The sequence below is a fragment of the Hippocampus bargibanti genome, linkage group LG16, assembly GCF_051943395.1.
Source record: "Hippocampus bargibanti isolate YZ-2025 linkage group LG16, ASM5194339v1, whole genome shotgun sequence".
In the NCBI taxonomy this organism is placed as follows: Eukaryota; Metazoa; Chordata; class Actinopteri; order Syngnathiformes; family Syngnathidae; genus Hippocampus; species Hippocampus bargibanti.
In genome coordinates, this window is record NC_142749.1 from 7,970,753 (window position 1) to 7,983,461 (window position 12,709).

A 12,709-nucleotide genomic window follows, 5' to 3' on the forward strand; every position below is an offset into this window, starting at 1 on the left:
TATGGCCGGGCAGGCAACTTTTCAGAGTTGTCTGCCCTGGTGTCCGCTAACTTTTTTGTCATGAGTTTCAGACACTGGTATTGTATTGAATTGTTTTGTTTTGTTGCATCGCTTTATAAGCTACAATAATGGCTTCAGTAGCATTATGTATCTCCTAGAACAGGGGAGGGCACTCCTAGTCCTGGAGGGCCACCCTCCTGCATGTTTTCCAAGTCTTCTTGTTGCAACACACCTGATTCAAATGAGCTGGTTCAATGTAAGGCTTCCGCAGAGCTTGGTGATTATCTGATCATTCGAATCAGATGTATTGTAACAGGGAGACTTGGAAAACATGCAGGAGGGTGGCCCTCCAGGACTAGGAGTGCCCACCCCTGTCCGAGATTAAGCTTTGGTATAGGGAATGCAATAAAATACAACACAACTTTATTTATACATAGTTTTCACAACACTTGATGCTGAAAAAAAGTGCTTTACACAACGGACTATATCCAGTAAATCTCAATATGGATCTATATATAGGGCATATTGGATTATAAAACACACTTTTGAGAAAACTGAATGCTTCTAGTTGCTCCTTGTGAGGAAACTACGGTAAAAAGTACATATATTGTGTATATTCCAGTAAGTACTCAATGTTCAACAGCAAACTTTTCTGTGATATTGTTCTTACTTCGATTTGTACAACTTTGAAAATAGTATTTCAAATTGTTAACTACATTACACACTGTACTTTTTTTCCATGCTTTTCAGACTCTATTAATTTTAAAGTTTAAAGTTAAAGTGTCCTTGAGACTTTTCAAAGGTGCTGAGAAATAAAATGTATTATTATTATTACTAATTAATTATAGGGACAAAGAGTGGAAATTAATTGCAACCACACATTTAACATTACATTTAAACAGAACACTCATGATAAATGTCAGCAAAGTTTTACAACAGTGAAACATGTTATGTTTCTATGTTTCCCACATTTTTTTTTCTTCCCTGCCCACACCTTCACATACGCCAGTAAAGATTCTTTCCACATCCTACGCATCATCCGCTGTCACACCCATCTTGCTTTCTGACACATCTTCAAAACAGTTCCCTTTTAGGAGCCCCTTGCGCTTACCCGGGTGGAAAGCATCACACATTGCTACCAGGTTGGATAAGGAGATGTTTTTCTCAGCCTGAAACCCATCAGATGCCCCGGGCATTGTGAGCAAGCTTTTTGTCATAGTAAAGCCAAATGGTGGTGTCCAGTCACAACTCCCCTCTTCTCATACACTGAGCTGAGCAAATTCTGCAGGCCTTTTAGATATGCTGGCCTACATTGAAAGGGATAACTTGTCGGCTTTAATTTGGGTTTAAAACGTTACTGCAGTGATACCAGTCCTGGACATTGTCTGACACACCTCCCGCAACATCTTTTGTTTTAAAAGTCACAAGCGAATGGCAGTGTGAGTTGCTAACCCATCAATGCTCATTGATCGTCACTCAGTGCTAATCCCTGTTGATCAGCACAAATGGATGTACGCCTCATGTCACTCACCGGCAGGGAGATTTAGCCACTTGACACTTTGGAAATCAACTCCAAATAAACAAGCCACTAAACATTGAGTGACACTGGGAAAAAATACAATCCTGCTGGGAACATGAGTTTGATTATGCAAGATCCATACATTCCTCATACCATTTGATACATTGATTCATTCTCTTTATAGATACATGCTGTGTGTGGTACTTTTGATCGGTAGGTAGGGAAGTAGCTAGAGTTGTGGGTGAATAAGTAGGCAGGTGGAGTTGAGGGTGAGTGTGTAGGTAGGTAGAGCTATCGGTGAGTAGGTAGGTAGGTAGAGCAGTGGGTAAGTAGGTATGTAGGTAGAGCAGTGGGTGAGTAGGTAGGTAAGTAGAGCTGTGGGTGAGTAGGTAAGTAGGTAGGTAGGTAAGTAGGTAGGTAGGTACGTAGAGTTGTGGGTGGGTAGGTTGGTAGGAGTGTAAGTAGGTAGGTAGGTAGGTTGGTAGGTAGAATTGTGGTTCAGTAAATAGGTAGGTTGGTAGGTAGAATTGTGGTTCAGTAAATAGGTAGGTTGGTAGGTAGAGTTGTAGGTGAGTAGGGAGGTAGTTAGGTAGGCAAGTAGGTAGGTAGGTACGTAGAGTTGTGGGTGAGTAGGTTGGTAGGTAGGTAGGTAGGCAGGTAGGTAAGTATGTATGTAGGTAGGTAGGTACGTAGGTAGGTAGGTAGGTAGGTAGAGTTGTAGGTGAGTGAGTAGGTAGGTACATAGAGTTGCCTGCTGATTTCAGTTTACAAGAGTTGAGGAGAAGCAAACATTCACGCAGACATTCACATCTTCAGGAAATTTAGTCCTCAAAAATGTTTAATATTCTTTTTTGTTGTTATGGTGTGTGAGAAGGCAATTGATCCCAGATAAAAAAAAATAAATAAATACCTTATTATCAGGAGAACAGGCAAACACCACAGATATGCCAACAAAAATCTGCATGACTGTGAGGCAGTGATTCTAACCAATATTTCAGTGTGCTCCTTGTTGTTGATATTCAATATTCTTTACTTCTCCTTGGTGTTCTATTAGAAATACAATTCTAAAAAGCACAAAAAAGAAAGAAATAAAAGGCTTAGTGGGAGAAAAATATAGAAAACCACATCTGGTTGTTCATCCTTCGAAGCTGGCGGAAATTACTTTCACACGATTTGGGTTTTCTTGTTATCTTCACTCACCATCTTTAAATGGATATGTTTTTGTTTGTTTGTTTTTATTTAAAGCTCCAGTGTATAGATATGCTGTGCATAAGATTTTTTCAAAGTGTAAACCACACAGCAGTGTAAAACAAGATGATAACGAATGTAGCAATTATTATTTCTAAATCATTTTTAGGCATCGTCTATTGAGACACAGAGCCTGTACATGAACCATAAAAGAGTTATCATTATCCTGTTGTTGTGTTATAACGGTTGTACCATTTATACCATGAACAACAACAAAAAAAAGATTGAACCGCCTAGTATAAACCAGCTTTCTTTATAATAGCTGTATTAAGTTCATACTTGATATCTAATTTAAAACAGGTGTTTTTCTTCCAGGCAGTGTTTTTTAGGTGTTCAATTACCTGACATGTTTTGGCGTATACTTCCGCCTTCGTCAGAGTGTCACGGATGTTGTTGTGACGAGCCTTTTTCAACTGCGTCACAACAACATCCATGACACTCTGACGAAGGCGGAAGTATACGCCGAAACATGTTAGGTAATTGAACACCTAAAAAACACTTTCTGTAAGAATATAATCTGTTTTAAATTAGATTTCTTTATAAACCGCATACAATATGCTACAATAGTGACTGTAATTGCATTATGCATTTATTAGATGGAGATATGCTAAAAGGAATAAAATACAATCCAGCTTTATTGATTGAGTATCTTCACAACCCCTGAGGCTATAAGAATACACCTTACAGAACATTTGAAAGTCTATGTCCAACTAATATAAGACACATCTGATTTTATGGTGCACGGTCAAATTTTGAGACTATTTAATGCTTTTATGTGTGCCTTATGTGCGGAATATACATTCTTTTCATGCTATGGTTGTTGTTTACACAACTGTTTAAGAGGTATGCCAAACATTTTGATGTAAATTACATATAAATAATTCTGGTTTTAAAAAGCCTCCCTTCTAGCCAAGGGTCATATCATCAAAACTTGCATGTCCATTTTTAATGCACTTTCTGGAGTTTCGACCCACCCACCGCGCATAACCTGCAAATTTGTGCTCAAACATTGGCAAGTCATGACCGTTTGAATTCTGTTGCATGTCCCTAATTAGAGTGTGACGAGATGTGTACATTTTCCAGAGAAAATGAGCCACACTTTGAACGTGGTAGTAACTTAAGTTATACTAATAGTTGCCGGTGAAGTGTGTGCGGCTTATTTGGCAGATCACTTGTATGCAACAAGTTCAATTTGGAATCTTTTTTTGGAATAAATCCAACAAAAGTACTTCAATCAGTTCTCAAGTTAGTTACTGCCTTCTTCTGGCAGGAACACTGTGAAGACAAACTGTACACTCACACATCACCCATTACAATACAGGATGAGTGTCAAAAACTCCACTTTCCACTTTTATCATTTGTTCAAAATCATGATTTGCAATAATCTTGCTGGCGAGCAAATCAAAACTCGGTTCATAGACAGCCCATACCTGTTAACCTGTACGTTTTTCCATACAAAGTATGTTTATTATGCATTTTAAGACGTGTACGACGTACAAGAAAATCTGTCCGGAAAAACGCAATTATGGGTATCATCCGCTATACACTGAATATTACGAAACGGGAAATCAATCAAGTCAAACGAGTTTGCCGCGTTAGCCTCTATCTCTCTATTGTTTTTTTTTGTTGCAAACGAAGTGAGCGGTTTGATGCTACTGTGCGCATGCATCTGCCACCTGGGGATTACCCATCGCATCATTCCGATCACATGTGAACAAAGCGAAAGCAGAGCAGTAGGCCTACATTACAACATTTTCTTTGGATACAATAATCAAGTCGCAATGGCCGAACCTGAATTAAAACGGCGTAAGTTAAATGGAAGAGGCAAGCGTCACAAAGTGTAGGCAAATGTCAGGATGATACGAGGGATTGATACAAACTTCGAAGAAAGGTGTGGAATATTTGCATTGTGTTGCTTGCAAAAAAGACGAGAGAGTAGCTGCCTCCGGTTTCTCTGATTTAAAGATGCATTTTGATACAAAGAGCCACGTCAAAAACGTAGATGTCTGGAAAACACATCGATCATACAATAGCATACAATAGAGAACACTGTAGTAATTATGCAACACTTGTAATTTCATCATTTATTAAGAATATGTACAGAATGATATAACGAAACACATGTGCAATATAACATGTTACACTACATAAATAAACATGTTTGAAAAAAATATTGTGTACAATTATTTTGTGTTTTGTAAGGGAAAATACGACAGTTTGCACGGGCATGGAGCCGTGGAGGTTGACAGGTATGATAGCCAAACCAATGGGACACGCTCACTACATGTATTTCATATTTTCTTTTGAGGATAAAATTGGCTGATATACTCTACCAACAAAAGCTAGTCACAAATTATCCATAATGCATATTATTAGCATACTTTACCATACAACGTTGTGTAATTTGATTATAAATGATATGATTATATGACATATTTGATTATAATATTTTTGTCTACAATTGCCGACCAATTCACAGTGTACCCACACCTCGGTCAAAATCATCTGGGACGGTCTTCAGGAGAATCAGCGTTTAAAATGGGTGGATATACTGACATGTAGACACTAATACCACACCCACAAAAATGCCTACACACACATGCAATAAAAACTAATTAAAACTAATTGAAATCTGAATTATTTAAAAACACTGTCAAAAGGACATCAAATCTATGAAAGATAAAAAAAAACACTACTGGTGAGAACAAAATGAACACTGTCACCCTGCAGGAATCATGAAAAGGTCACACTTAAGTCGTTGTCTCTTGTGGCCATTTTCTTCCACAGATAAAACTGGGAGGTGCTGAGTAAAAAGCAGTTTGTCTTGATGAGGATGTGGAGAGGTATCGGCAGAGAGATCTGCAGCCGTATGAGTGTTGAGGGACCCACGTATTGCTTGTTGACATTTCTCTGGACAGTATATCGGTTGGCTCTTATCGTTATACTGCATTTAGCTCCTAAACATTGTTGTTCTTCTGCTTTTCCCTTTTTTTGTAACATGAGTCTTTGCACAAGAATGTTACCATTTCAGTTATGTTGGCTTCATGTCCACAAATGATTGGTTGCAAGCCTCTTTTCAAGAGCGACTGAGTCCCGTTTTATTCGGAACATCACAAAGGTCACAAAATTTCTTGTTTGATCATTTTTGATGAGACTGACTTCTTATTTTATTTTTATTTTTGTTATTTTTTGTTTTTTTATTTTTCCCAAGATGGCGGCGCGTGAACACGCAGCTGTTCCCCACTCCCGGCAAATTGGCGTTTTCATGTTTATTATGTTTGTTGAAGTCATTATAGGTGCCTTGCATGCTGGGTCCGAGAGGACAGTAATTTCATCTGTGCTGTATGTCATGCATATGAGCATATTTGACAATAAAGCTGACTTTGACTTTTTTTATCACCATTCACATAAATCGGTATAGATAGAAAGAGAGGTAGAGCGATAGAGTGATAGAGAGATAGAGACAGAGAGATAGAGAGATTAAGAAATTGAGAGATCGATAGATAGATAGATTGATTGATTGATTGATTGATTGATTGATTGATTGATTGATTTTGCCGTACACAATGGAACGAGGTTGTGTTTGCTGTAATGTTATATTTCACGGATCCTGTCATTAAGCAATGTTTTTGAAAAGTATACTTTTTTTCAGTGACTCGGTAATTTACTACTTGCATACAATTCTTTCATCATAAACAAGACAGACTGTGCGACAGACATATGTGACCTGTATAATGCCAATTTGGTTGATTTCAGGTTTTTAATCAAAAGGACACCCGTGGGTATCTCTTATCTGATGGATGTCTTCCAAAAGCTTTGTGTAGAGTAAAAGGCATAGAAAAGTCAACCATTTTGTTCAGTCCAGAGGTTTGGGGTGGCTCTTTGTTTGTAGGTGCTCAAAGGCTGTGAAAGGCCAAATGCTTATCATTGACCAAAAGACCTTTAAGGCGTTAAGGCCACCTGCTCACAAAATTAAATCGGTTTTTGTGATTCCGCTGCTGATGATGATTAATGCTCTTTCAAGTGGACAAGAAAAACACACGCTCGGTTTGAAAATTATGTCGTCCTTTTCTACCACCAGGCTTTAATTAACTAAGATTTACAGAGTTTGGAAAGTTAGGAGACATTTCACCAGGAATGTTTACAGGGTACTTTTTCACTGTTTGTTTGTGCTATCATCCAGTTTATGAATGATGAGATATGAGTTCACTGTCTTTTTGGATTGGATTGGATTGGATTGGATTGGATATGCCTTTATTAGTCTCACAGTGGAGAAATTTACATTTCACAGCAGCAAAGTTATTGGCTATCACATATTTGCATTCCCTCGTCAGTTCTGTCATGTCTTGATTTTCCCTTGATCATTCCTATATCCAAACTGCCCTCCCACCTGGTTGCCACGGGAATGGTTGTCGAATGATAGAGGCTTGGCTCCCGGGAGGTTGTCCGCTGCCCTCTCGATTCATCTGACATGGTTGCCAAGGAAACAAGACTGTGACACAGGAAGCTGAGAAGAGATGTACAGTAAGTAAGTGTTAGTTTGTTTGCAAAAGAGAAAAGAAGCCACTTAACGCCTTCGGGATGTGCTCTATCTGACTGTCCTCTTTGTTAGATCTCATACTCAGCTGTCAACTCGTAATGTGTTTATGAATCAATTCATAATTATGAGACACCTGTTATAATGGCAAAGACAACACGAAAAAAAATCTAACACAGCCGTAACAACAGCAGTCAGGCAATTTGTAATGTTTCCCTTAAGATACAATTCACTCATCGTTTAACGTAAAAAAACAAAGCGTGATGGGTGAAAAAAAGCGGGTGTTTGATAGCCCTGATGTGTCACTATGACAGATTCTACATGAATGAGTCGCTCAGATGAATAAGTCAGGCATTCAAATCAGAAACCGCCTTCATACTGACCATGGCAATAATCTTCAACCTGGAGCAATTATTCATATTTGGGCCCAAAAATAAGTTTTGTTTTCTTTTTTATCCATCCTTCTAACCAGCTAATTGCTGGCACCATTTAAGACAGAAAATGACCCACTTGTCTTTGAACTCAAGCATTTCTTTTGTAGGCCAAGCGGAGCATTCTTACCACTTACTTAATACTCTCTTCCAATCCGTATCAGGAATGAACTAGCATTGTAACATACAGATGAACTGCTGTGAGTTAGGACAAAGTTCGATACTTAGTTGACCCAGTTGTTTTAATTACCTACCCTCAAACCCCAAGCTGAGAAATGGATAAGTAGCACAATGTGCCAGCATTGGTATATTATACCATAAATCACGAAGGGTCTCCCCAACAATCCGCATTGGATCAAGCCACTCCCTGGCTTACAATCATCAAAGAGAATACATTAACCTAATATAATAATGGCCCTAGCTACGTACGTTTCTGTTCAAAGCGCCTCAATAGAATCCAAGAAATCTTACAAACACACCTTCGCCTAACAGTGGTGGAAACGTATGTCCTTATTTTCCAGGTATCATATAATGAGCAGAAGACACATTGATGAGATTAAAACTGTTGTTGCAAGAATTTTTCTCTCTTTTTTCTTTTTAATTTATTCACTGCCAGACATTCATGCCAAAATGTGTCCACAGTGCCAGGGTTTTTGTAATGTTCGCCCAAATTCCAGGACCTACCGAATATTGAGTTTTAAAACTACATAAACATTTAATGCAGCATAAGAAACCTTGGACTCTCTTCCTTCAGCAGAAAAAATAGTTAATTCCTCAGTTACATGTGGAGCACTGGTTCTTAACCTGGGTTTGATCGAACACTTGGGGTTCGGTGAGTCGATCTCAAGGGTTTGGCAGATCCTCCGCCGACACACTTCTCTCAATCACGGAAACAGGACATTTCGTCCAGCCCCAGAGGCCGTTTTGTGCGGTGTTATGTCCGTTTAGCAATCGGTAGAGCTCCGGACGAAACTGAGAAATACCACAGAAAATCGTGGAGGCAGTATAGAGTCAGAAGCGTACCAAATCCATCCATCCATCCATTTTACGTACCGCTTACGACCTCATTAAGGTCGCGGGGGGTGCTGGAGGCAGTCCCAGCTGTCTTCGGGCACGAGGCGGGAGACACCCTGAATTGGTTGCCAGCCAATTGCAGGGCACACAAGGACAAACAACAGTCACTCTCACACTCACTCATAGGGACAATTTGGAGTCTTCAATCTACCTGCCATGCATGTTTTTGGAATGTGGGGGGAAACTAGAGGACCTGGAGAAAACCCACGCGGGCCCGGGGAGAACATGCAAACTCCACACAGGGAGGCTGTACCGGGACGCGAACCGGCGACCTCTGTACTGTGAAGCCGCTGTGCTAACCACTTGACTACTGGGCCGCGTACCAAATCGAAAAAAATGAATACAGAGAGAAGAAGAAAGGCCAGCTAGACTGATGTTGCTTCCCCCATTCACAACGAATGAACAGGCTAGCCAGTAGCTAGCAGAAATCAACGTGTGACTGTTGTAGTACTATGTCATTTTGATATTTCATCCATACTAACTATGTCGGGCAAAAGAAGAGAGTGGTCGGATATGTACAAGATGGATTCTCATGTATCATGGAACATGGTGGGAGTGAGCGTCCTATCTGCATGATTTGCAACGCCAAGTTGAGCAACTCTAGTCTAGCACCAGCAAAACTAAAGGGACACTTCTTCAAGCTGCATGGAGACGGGGAATACAACAACACTACACGTGCTGAATTCAAAGTGAAGAGAGCTAGATTCGATGAAAGGGCCACTCTGCCTGATCTTGGATTTGTACCTGTTAGCAAAGTTTATGTATTGTGTTGGTTTGTGTTCTTTGAAGAAGGTGATGTTCATGTGCGGCTCATTTTGTGTAGCAGTAAAAACATATCTATGTCTTCAATTTGAAAAACATCATATTTTATTTTTCAATCAAGAGGGGTTCGATGAATGCACATATGAAACTGGTGGGGTTCGGTATCTCCAACAAGGTTAAGAACCACTGGTCTAGAGTAACATGAGGTACAAGTGGAGGCGTCTGTTCAAAAGCCCCCCCCGTGGAAGGGAAAATATTGCCAGAGGTCTGACCAGTGTTTTATCGGCACCCCTCTCAAGAAAAACCAAAACCCGAACAAATTTGGGAAAGGCGCCGCATGTCGTATTTTCAATTCCCAAATAAATTCGTGAATGGCAGTAAATTAGATAAGATGCGTTAAATGGATAAGACCACAATCATGTAAAGGACAAACACACTGCAAAAGTAAGACAAACAAATTTGGGAATTGCACTCCACGTCATATTTACAATTCCCAAATAAATTTGGGGATGGCAGTGAATGAGTTAAAATGCTTCTTTTAATGGTTCACTCTATTGAAGAGGATGGCAGTTCCCACATAGGTCAGTTTTGTTTTAGTTAAGGTTTCACCATTTCCGAAATGTAGACATCAAGCAGTAGCTACAACATCCAGTTGGTATTTATGAAGTGGTATTGGTATTTATACATATTTTTCTTTTCCTAAATCTGCTTTGAGGATAACAAATTAGACCCACAAAGCAGGCTATAGGTCTTACTTGTGACCATCAATAATAAAATCTGGTATTGTCAGTCAAAGGTTAATACCACCTGTTTAGTTGTCAGCAGGTGAGCGGCATTGATGGAGAAGCCCTAGACTTATCCAAGTAAATGATAATAATTGACAGCATTTTGCAATACAGTATGTCAGTATGTCAAGAGCATGTCTAATCCAAATCCCAGAAGATGTCATATCTGGAATAAACCCTGTTAGTCATTGTGCTGGTACCTCTATTCATGCGCTTCCTGTATTCACGTGTTTATAGGATGATATTTGGAACACACATCCAGTTGCCAACCCACACCGAGGCTGAGCTCATTATTGTCTGATTTGTGTGACAGTCATAGTTTAACAAGTAATTATACATTTAACAAGGGAAAATAACGATGCCACATTATGTAAGATAATACAAACTCTCATATGGAGCTTACATGGCTCATGCCCTGCTTCAAGAGCAGCAAATCATTTGCGAGACATCTGCCCACACATCTCGTTGGTGGGAGAATCATTTTTTTGAGAAAAAAAAAATAAAAACATGCAAATACCTTCATTTTTATATTTACGATTTGATCATCACTGATTTCATAATCTAAATTATATCACCAGCTCCCTCTTGGTCCTGCAGACCCCTATTTGGAGCATAGCCCGTCAACCATGGGACTCAATCAAATACCTCTCTTTGAGTAGTTTTCTCCAGCTGCCGTCCAAGTTGGTCAGATTTTCTTGGCTTTACTCTTGACTGATCTTATCAAAGTTGGACTTCCAAACTTTACTCTTCACCTGCGGAGCCCAGATGGTGCCTGCTTTGATGTAACTCTTACACAGGACACATTATTACACACACATTATCTTTTGTGTGCACATCAAAAGAAATTGTCCATGAGGATGTGGATTTATTTTATGTCTACAATTTTGAAGATTACGGAGTGTATTAAAATTTAAAAATACCACATTAACTGCTTGTTTTGTAAGTGATTGTACAAAACGTGTACAACAGTATGATGACAATTGTGACACATGGTGGATAGTTTGTGTTCCTAAAAAAGAGGGACAGATATACGGACAATATTTACTGACCATATCCCCTTTAGTGAATTTTCGTTTAGATGATACAGAGAGATAAATACAAATTATATTATTGGTACAGTCATCTTGAGTAATGACAACCGTAATTGTGAATAATTCATGTTCAAAAGGGAATGTATTTGCTGGATAATAAATATCATTCTTATTTATTATTCTGGCCAAATGATCACAACTTCTGCCATGCTATTTATTGTCAATCGCTGGCTCATTGGCAAATTGCTGGCAGTCAATTGCAGTTTGGCTGATTGCAGCTAATTTTATCGCCGTGAGTAGTACAAAAGTGGATAGCGGTTATATTTCTGTTTGTGTCGTGGTGGATTTGAGATGATATCTTGAGCAGATGTCATCGAGTACATGGTAACTATTCTCTGCTCGTACTTGACCCCTAATCCATTGAAAAATAATAGCCAGACCTCTGGACTTGAGACCGGCAAACCCATGAAGCTTCTGAGTTTTCATATAATCCGAATGCTTCAAAAACTGATGGGTCCTTATACTTATCGTGTTTAGAAACCCGTTCTTTCCAGGATAAATTATTCACATTTGTTTTTCAACCAGATTTTGTGAGACTGGAATTCACTCAATAATGGATGTGTGCGTCATTGATAATTGGATTTGCTTTAAAGGTAATATGATTTCTGTCAGTCCACAGAGCGGATTTTTGCCCCGGGTTTGTCAATACGCAAAAATAGATTTCCGAAGAACCGGTTCGGCCGTGCGACACATTTGGCATCGTCTGCATGGCAAAACACATACCCTCAATAAATAGATAGATAGATAGATAGATAGATAGATAGATAGATAGATAGATAGATAGATAGATAGATAGATAGATAGATAGATAGATAGATAGATAGACAGACAGACAGATAGATAGATAGATAGATAGATAGATAGATAGATAGATAGATAGATAGATAGATAGATAGATAGATAGATAGATAGATAGATAGATAGATAGATAGATAGATAGATAGACAGATAACAGCATGTGTACTTTAACACATGGTTTATTACTGTAAATTAAACATATAAGATACGGTAAACTGAAACATTTCTATAATGGAGAAATGGATGAATAAGATTTGGAGTCAAGATTCAGTAATAACAATAAATCTACATTGGGTACATGTATTTCAATGATGTTCACTAATAAATGTGGTTCAGTGCCTCCTTTCTACATGTTTCCATGTCACATTCAAATGTGTTATTATTAATAAAGATTGAAAATGGAAGTGATTTTTTTTCAAGGGATGAGGGGCGTAAAGGACAGTTAATCAAATAGTTCTGTTTCT

The 12,709-nt window shown here is 38.8% G+C and overlaps 1 long non-coding RNA gene across 1 annotated transcript in view; it reads right to left on the minus strand.

Moving 5' to 3' along the window:
• Positions 1-6,342: 6,342 nt before the first annotated feature.
• Positions 6,343-12,709, minus strand: part of LOC148886292 (uncharacterized) — a 44,023-nt gene continuing 37,656 nt past the window's right edge. Inside the window, exon 3 of the long non-coding RNA XR_016117887.1 lies at positions 6,343-7,274. This is a non-coding gene — a long non-coding RNA (uncharacterized LOC148886292). The remainder of the gene's footprint in view (positions 7,275-12,709) is intronic.